This window comes from Phyllobates terribilis, unplaced genomic scaffold (genome assembly GCF_046119375.1).
Source record: "Phyllobates terribilis strain yellow unplaced genomic scaffold, ASM4611937v1 Scaffold_5__5_contigs__length_657084704, whole genome shotgun sequence".
Classification (NCBI taxonomy): domain Eukaryota; kingdom Metazoa; phylum Chordata; class Amphibia; order Anura; family Dendrobatidae; genus Phyllobates; species Phyllobates terribilis.
Genome location: NW_027362765.1, coordinates 541,885,614 through 541,894,523, shown reverse-complemented (window position 1 = coordinate 541,894,523; position 8,910 = coordinate 541,885,614). Strand labels below are relative to the sequence as shown.

At 39.1% G+C, this 8,910-nt stretch overlaps 1 pseudogene; it reads left to right on the top strand.

The window, feature by feature from the left end:
- Positions 1–1,737: 1,737 nt before the first annotated feature.
- Positions 1,738–1,838, top strand: LOC141150918 (U2 spliceosomal RNA; annotated as a pseudogene).
- The last annotated feature ends 7,072 nt before the right edge of the window (positions 1,839–8,910 follow it).

Genomic DNA, 8,910 nt, shown 5'->3' with positions numbered 1-8,910 from the left:
AAAAATGGAAAGTGTAAAAAGGGAAGAGTTGTACAAAATTAAAGGAAAAGAGGTAAAGGCTTCCCAGATATCAGCGCTTTCATTTATGCCAAGTACTTTGCTAATTGCATATGAACTTTATTAGGACCGGTTTCTAGGCTTAAAACCTTTTTAACATACAATTTGGGTTTCTTTGTTAGGAAATACAAATGGTTAGAAATGCTTTTGGATGGGCCATATAAGTTTATACCATCTGGGAATTATATTATTTTAGAAAGAATTCTGAGTGATTTTAAATTAATGAATATGGATCTTAAAATACTTGGAAATCATAAGAAAATTTGAGAAGTTTTCGAAAGCAGGTTGATAGCTAGTCCGGTAGAGCGTTTTTTCCGACAGTGTTGTTGATAAAATTTGGATAAATGCAAATGTTAAGTGTTCGACTAATGAACACAAGGACTTAATATGGTGTAGTATTAAAGACTGTCTGCGAACTCGAGATTTTCAATACAGAAGAGGTTTGGTATGGTTTGAAAAATGCCCAAGACGTAAATGTGCCGCTGGCGAAACACCCATGCACATTTTTTGGAACTGTAGTTACTCACAATCATTATGGAGAAAGATTAGTAATTCCGTTAAAGCTTTAAGTGGTGTTAATTTTTTAGATTTTAATAGGATTTTTTACGGGTTGGGTGTCAAGGATGATGTGTTTAAGGTTGTATGGATAATTTTATCTTGTGTGAAAATGGCGCTTTGGAAAACTCTGAATATTTTGATTTTTAAGCATAAGGAGGTATCGGTACAAGAATGCATTAAGTTATGCTTAAGTTATATGTTTTTATATTTCTGGAGAGATAAAGTGTTGTTTAGTGATAAAAAAGCTAATGAAATTTGGAAGCAAAAAGATTGGAATGTACTTACCTTGTGATGTTCTTGTTGTAGAGTCATATATACCCCCCTGTGTAAAAATGGAAATTTTAAAGTTAAAAAAGGAAAAAGTAAACTGGAATATGGAAAATAATATAAGTTGTAAATCAAAAACAAGAAAAAAAAAAAAAAAAAGATCCAGTTTGCTATCTACAATGAGGAAACTTTTAAGTTTGAAGCCATTTTAAGATAATGACTAGGGATGGTGAACTTAAAGATCTGAGTGGAAAGAAAAAAAAACACCTTTTCTTATCAGTTTAATATCTGATACGTCCCCTTTACTTCCACCTATTTTCGCACATTCTCTTCTCCTCTCCATGCCAAATGTCACACGCGCCTCAAGAAGGGGAAGGGTGGGGGGAAGATAGGGTAACTAATTATTGAACAAACGAGCAGCGGTTCCCCCTGCTTCCCACTCTATATGCTCCCTACAGACTGAAGCTGGCTGAATGGAAGAATGGAACAGACATTGCACGTGTCATAATGGGCTCCTGCCTTTTATCTAGCTGCGCTTTAGCAGCCAGCTTCAGTCTGCAGTGAGCCTACAGTGTGGGAAGCGGGGGGGGGGCCACTGCTCGTTTGTTCATTAATTAGTTATCCTCTCCCCCCCCTATCTTGAGGCACGTGGGACATTGGGGGGAGGGGAATGTGTGAAAATAGGTGAAATTATGCAGATTAAAAATGTGTGGGGTACATCTCCAACAAGCAGTGGGTTTTAAGCCGTCTATTGATGAACAACATTTCTTTCTAAGGGGAGTCTTTGTCCCTATCCCTACAATGGGTGCCTTCTTGGGGCCAGGGTGCAGCCATAGGCCAAAACCAATTCAGGTAATTGCTTCTCGGCCTTTTGGCTAAGATCAAGTGTAGCATCTTTTCTTATCAGTTTAATATCTGATTAGTCCCCTATACGTCCACCAGTTTTCGCACCTTCTCCTCTCCCACCTAAAGTCCCACGTGCCTCAAGACCAGGAAGGGTGGGGGGTAGAGAGGGTAACTAATTATTGAACACACTGGCAGCTTTCCCCCCTGCTTCCCAGTCTGTAGGCTCCCTACAGACTGAAGCTGGCTGCTGCATCACAGCTAGATGAAAGCCAGGAACCCATTATGACACGTGCAATGTTTGTTCCATTCTTGCATTATTCCATTGTCCCATTGTTAGGGGACAATGGAACAATGAGACAATGGAATAATGCAAGAATGGAAGAATAGAACAGACATTGCACGTGTCATAATGGGCTCCTGCAGCAGCCAGCTTCAGTCTGTAGGGAGCCTGCAGACTGGGAAGCAGGGGGGACCGCTACTTTTTTGTTCATTAATTAGTTATCCTCTTTACCCCCCCCCCCGCTGGTCTTGAGGCATTTGGGACATTGGGGGGGGAATGTGTGAAAAGAGGTGGACTTATGCAGATTGAAAACGTGTGGGGTGCATCTGCAACAAGCAGTATAGTTTTGAGTTTTAAGGTGTCTATTGATGATCAACATGTCTTCCTAAGTGGAGTCTTTGTCTCTATCCCTACAATGGTTGCCTTCTTGGGGCCAGGGTGCAGCCATAGGCCAAAACCAATTCAGGTAATCACTTCTCGGCCTTTTGGCTAAGATTAGATGCAGTGATCTAGCGGTTGCTGCCTTGGTCTTGGCTGAGAGGTGCCCAGGGTACCCGGCTACTTGGCCTCGGGGGATCGCCTTGTCTAACGGCAGGGTTTCACCCCCCTGCTGCTATTAGGGAGTTGGATTAGTCCCTGGGCAAAGGGAGGCAATCACCTTGCCACTGCATTCAGTTGTAGTGGGCAACTGTCCCAACACTTAGCTGTTGGGACAACTGGATTTCATTTGGACGGAAGGAACTTTTGGAGAACATGGAATTTTGGAAGAAGAACTGTTTGAGAATATTTCTGGAGGAGAATACAAAGAAGGAAACACTGGTAGAAGAAGAGGTATTGTGTTTTTTGGAATCGCATGGATTATGCAAATCGGACATATTATGTATACAGCAAAATAGAATTAGAAATGTTTTTGATGTGCCTCATCGTGTGTAAGGACGATCCGTTCATTGGACGAGAGGAGGTTTTGGAGTATTTGAAATTGTGGACTTTGATGGTGGATGCAGAATGGTATTAAACTTCCCCCTGCCCGTTTCAAAATAGGGCATACAAATGGTGACTTTTTCTTTTCTGGAATGCCTGTCTTTTGCAGGAATTGTGGTAAATACGGTCACACTAAAGAAAGTTGTGCGGTGACCTGTAGGAACTGTGCCAGTTGTGAACATAGCACAAAAGAGTGTATGCATGAAAAAAGGTGGAGTTTTTGTAAGACCCTGGGTCATTTTTATGTTTCTTGTCCACACAGGTTTAGAGAGGAGGAACAGGGACAAAAAGGGAGGACCAGGACATCCGAACCTGAACCAAAAGGCCAGACCGCTCCGCTGGAGGAGGAACAATCTGGTGCCTCGGAAGTAAAAAAGGGAGTGCCAGCGGAGGAGGTGCTTTCTGAGGCAATGAAGGATGACTCAGACGTAATTAAAAATTGGCTAACAGATGCAAGGGCGGACAAAAGGAAGGTGCAAAAGGACACATTCGGTAAGGCCAAGAGGGATCGACTGAAGGGCGACACCGAGTCCGAAGCCCAACCCGGGTCTCCTAATCTGGGTTCAGAGTCTGAAGGTGAGGAGTGGTGCAAGGTGGATTCCAGGAATAAGAAAAAAAGGTTTGTCCTTTTGGCGTGGTCAGGAGAGAACAAATGGACACCTCTCCTGGCGGGGAGGTGGAGTTTGGGCCCCCAGGAGTTCCGGACCTCGCTGTTCCCAGTGGGGCTCCAGACCCTGCTGTCTCAGAGGACTAAGGGTCTCTACCCTGTGCACAACCTACTCCCGGATGTCGGCCTCCCGTAGGTCAGACAGGGGCGGCAAGGCCGGTTGGGGACCCACCTGACAAGGACCTAAATGCTCAACCCATGGAGACCAAGGGAATTTCATCAGTCTGTAGCCTCCCGAGCTTCTCATACAGAGCTGCGGGTCATTTACTTGAAGAGTCTAGTTCCTCCTCCGAAGATTCACTTCTTACAGTGCAATCGGAAGATGAAAGCAGTACGAGTACAAGTGGTCTGGCTGGTTCAACGGATAGGATTTAAAGTTTAGTCCCTGTGATATAACATCCTAAACCTATTCTGTGTGATGGCTGAACTTCTTGGTATTTCACTAAATGTGAGGGGTATAAAATCCAGAAATAGAAGGGTAACGCTTTTTAATTTTCTTTCGTGTTTAACGGCATCTGTATTTTTTCTTCAAGAGTGCAATATCCCACATACCTTATCCTATAAAAAATAAGAGGAAGACTGGAAGCATGGCCCATCTGTCTGGTCTGGGTCTAATGCTGTGGGATCTGCAGGGGTAGCTATGCTTTTTAAAGGGGATGTTCGTATTGATTTTATTCATGAAATTTTACCAGGGCGTATTTTATTGGTTAAAGCTTTTATTAATGATATAAAATGGAAATTTTTACATTTTTATGGGTCTCCGGATAAAAATGAAAGGGCAGAAATGTTGGAGATTTTACCACTTTTTATTAACACAACTGAACCTTTTATCCTGGCAGGGGATTTTAACTGTATTTTAAAAGGTGAAAGTCGGCGCACCAAGTCTGTAAGTAGAAATTATGATAAGACTTCTGGCATGTTAAGTAATATTATCCATGATTACAGGTTAACAGACATTTATAAAGATTGTAATAAATCTAGTCCAGGGGAGGCCAGCTTCACCTGGAGCAATGCAAATTGTAGCTCGATGATAGATTTTATTTTGAGTTCAGAACATGCATTACCTGTTAAATGTGAGGCCCAAAGTAATATTTTCTCTGACCATAAAATGATGTATTTTAATATAAAAACAAGCATAAATAAGAAAAGTGGTAAAAAGTCTTGGAAAATGAATATATCTCTTTTAAATGATCCCCAGGTTTTATCAGATTTTATTAGTTTTTATAAAAAATTAAAAAAAAACAAAAATCCTAATATGTCAATGAGCATTTGGTGGGAAAAAATGAAAATAAAAATTAAGGATTTTTTTTTTATTAAAAAAGTATAAATAAAGCCCAAGAAAAATTCGATTTTTATAACAATTTAAATATCCGTCTTTAAACCTTATATAAACTTAAAGCAAATGAGTTTGATGTAGAAAGAGATATTCTAAAATTAAAAGAAGAGATTACAAGATGTCTAGAGCAAAAAGAAAAAGAGCTGATATTCCTTTCCAGAGTCAGACATGTGTAAGAGGATGAAAAATGCCCCAGGTATTTTTTTTTAAAAATTAGAGATAAGAAAACTTGTATTGAAAAAATAGATGGTGAAAAAAATATGAAAGAAATATTAGATAAAGTCCATGAATATTTTTCCAATCTTTTAAATAATAGACCTTGATTCACAAGAGTTTTTATCCCAGGATGTAACAGAAAAGGAAATTTTAGAGACCATAAAGAGTTTTACAACCGGAAAAGTTCCTGGTTCTGATGGTATCCCCATAGAATTTTATGTGACTTTTTATGATGTTTTAAAAGACAATTTGTTTTATCTTTTTACTGAAGTTTTTTTAAAAAAAGGTTTTATTAACTTCTTGGAAAAGAGGTGAAGTCTCATTACTGTATAAAAGAGGAGATAAAACAGACCTAAAGAATTGGAGACCAATAACCCTTTTAAATAGCGATTATAAAATCATGGCAAAAAATTGTGCAAATCGTCTAAAGAAGGTAATTGGAAAAATAATTCACTCAAATCAAGTGTGTGGGATACCGGAACGCAGTATTTGGGATAATTTAAATTTGGTTAAAGATTGTATTGAGGATGTTAAAAACAGAAAAGGGAAGATGGCCATTTTATCTATTGATTTTGAAAAAACTTTTGACCGGGTCTCTCATTTTTATCTTTTTACCCCTTCATCTCCGGAGCATTTTCCGTTTTAGCATTTTTGTTTTTTGCTCCCTTTGTTCCCAGAGCCATAGCGTTTTTATTTTTTGGGCAATATGGCCATGTGAGGGCTTATTTTTTGCGGGACGAGTTGTACTTTTAAACGCGATTACTAGTTTTACCATATCTTGTACTGGAAAACGGGAAAAAAATTCCAAGTGCGGTGAAATTGCAAAAAAATGCAATACCACAGATGTTTGGGGTTTTTTTACCACGTTCACTGAATGCTAAAACTGACCTGCCATTCTTATTCTCCAGGTCATTACGAGTTCGTAGATACCAAACATGTATAGGTTCTTTTTTATTTAAGTGGTGAAAAAAAAATCCAAAGTTTGCTAAAAAAAATAATAAAATGGCGCCATTTTCTGTAGCGTCTCCATTTTTCTGGATCTGGGCCTGGGTGAGGGCTTATTTTTTGTGCACCGAGCTGAAGTTTTTATTGATACCATTTTGGGGTAGATCCGATGTTTTGATCACCCGTTATTGCATTTTATTGCAATGTTGCGGCGACCAAAAAAACGTAATTCTGGCGTTTAGAATTTTTTTCTCGTTTTGCTGTTTACCGATCGGATTAATTCTTTTTTTATATTGATCGGGCGATTCTGAACGCGGCGATATCAAATATGTGTATGTGGGATTTATTTATCATTTTATTTTGAATGGGGCAAAAGGGGGGTGATTTAAACTATATTTTTTTTATTTTTTTAATATTTTTAAAAACATTTTTTTAAAACTTTTTGCATGCTTCTATAGTCTCCATAGGAGACTAGAAGCAGCACTTGTCTGATCGCCTCTGCTACATACAGATGATCAGAAGATCACCTGTATGTAGCAGAAATGGTCCTGTGCTATGAGCGCCGACCACTCGGTGACCAGCTCATGACAACCACTGGGGTCTGCTGCAGACCCCAGGTTGTCATGCCGACCCATCGGTGACCCGCGATCACGTGACGGGGTCACAGATGGGCGGGGTAAGTGACGCGCTTCCGGCGCGGCGCTGTTAAATGCTCCTGTCAGAGATTGACAGCGGCATTTAACTTGTTTACAGCTGTAATAATCAGCTGATATGTGCCCGGTTCAGTGCAGGCTCACCGCCGGAGCCCTCACTGAACCGGGTGTCATGACACAGGACGTATTAATACATCCTGTGTCATGAAGGGTTTTTTATTGTCTCTTAAAGCTTTTTATAAAGATTATAAAAGCAAAATTGTTGTTAATGGTTTTAAAACGCAGGATGTTCTTTTAAAACCTGGGGTGAAGCAGGGGTGCCCCTTATCACCATTACTTTTTATCTGTGCCTTGGAACCTCGTTTATGTACAATCCGTAATGATAAGAAAATTTGTGGTGTACCTCTACCTGGTGGGAAAAATCTAGAAGCGAAAATAATTGGTTATATGGATGATGTAGCAATTTTATGTCCTAATTCACCATCTTTGCAATTTTCTCTTAAACAGATTCAATCTTTCTGCGTAGGATCTGGTTTTAAGGTTAATTTTAATAAATGTAATATTTTAAATATTGATGATATGGTTTTATACGATGTAAACATTCCGGTAACAAGTTCTATTACTATTTTAGGTGTTTCTTTTAATGAATTAAATTATGGTCTAAACAATTGGGAATCAGTAGCCCAGAAGGTGAACACAAAAATAAGCATGTGGAATTTGAGAAAATTAACCATGGAGGGTAAGGTGTTGATTATAAAAATGATGATTTTATCCTTCCTTTTATATCTTGGTCTGGTGTTCCCTCCCCCAAAGAATATGTTGAAAAAAATTACTAAAGTTTGTTTTACCTTTTTCTGGAGCTCAAAAATGGAGAAACTAAAGAGAGAAATTGTGATAAAACCAAAATGTAAAGGAGGTAAAGATTTTCCAGATTTTAACAGGTTCCTTTTAATACAATTTTTCTGTTTCTGTTTTAATTCCCTTTTTAAAGATAACTATTGGTCCTTTTTTATGCTCTGTAATGCTGTTTTTTTATGAGAAGGTTGGGGTGGTTTAAGACAGTTTTATCTTCCCCATACTCTTTTAATCTGCCAAAGCATTATGTCATTTTAGAGAAAATAGTGAAAAATTTTAATCTAGAGGGAAAAGGGTTGAAGAAATAAGAAGTAGTAAGAAATTGATTGAAGAATTTTGTAAACAGGAGGTTTTATGTGATATTGGGAATTATGATGATGAACAAACTGTAAATATATGGAAAATGATTAATGTAAATTATCTTTTTAATGTGCAGAAAGATATGGCCTGGAGCTGTGTGCATAAGTGTCTTCCTTGTCAGGCATTCCAGTGCAGAAGCGGATTTGTGGGATCTGCCATCTGCCCAAGAAACGGATGCCAAGAAGAGGAGACAGTAAGAAATTTATTAGGGACTTGTGGCTTTGCAAAGACATTCTGGTGAAGATTATTCCCCCTGCTGGGCAGAGTGGCAAATCTCCAGGACTTAGACTATACTGCTGTCATTTATGGACTTATGGGATGCCCGACAGGGGATCAAAAAATAATGGCATAGAAGACACTGAATTGCGCCAAACTTGCTCTCTGGAAGGCCCGAAACATATTGATTTTTAAAAATTACGTGTTATCAGTGGATGATGTTCTGGGATTCTGTCTAAGTGAAATGTATATTTATTATTTATTAGATAGGAAAAAGAATGTGTTTTTATCAAACAAATGACATGTAAATTTGTGGAATACAATGATATGAATCTTTGTTGTTTTATTATGTCCTAAAAGTCTATATAATTTGTGGTTTGTTTTATAAAATATTGTATGTTTTTGTGAATATATTTAATTTTATGCAAATGTATGTAATTTTATGTAAGTGACGCGCCCCTGGGCCTGCTGTGTCGCGCAGCGTCTCGCGCACGGGGCTTACCCGGAACCGGATCAGATGAGGGTTGTAGTCTCCGAGTGGCGGGGACCCGGTCCGTGCCCAGGGAGTCAAACTCAGTGTGTGGCAGTCTTGATAGATGTTATTTGAGTGTCGACTACGCCACCCGTTGATTTGCAGCTATGGAGCTGCCGCTGCAGGGCAGACCGCTGAGGC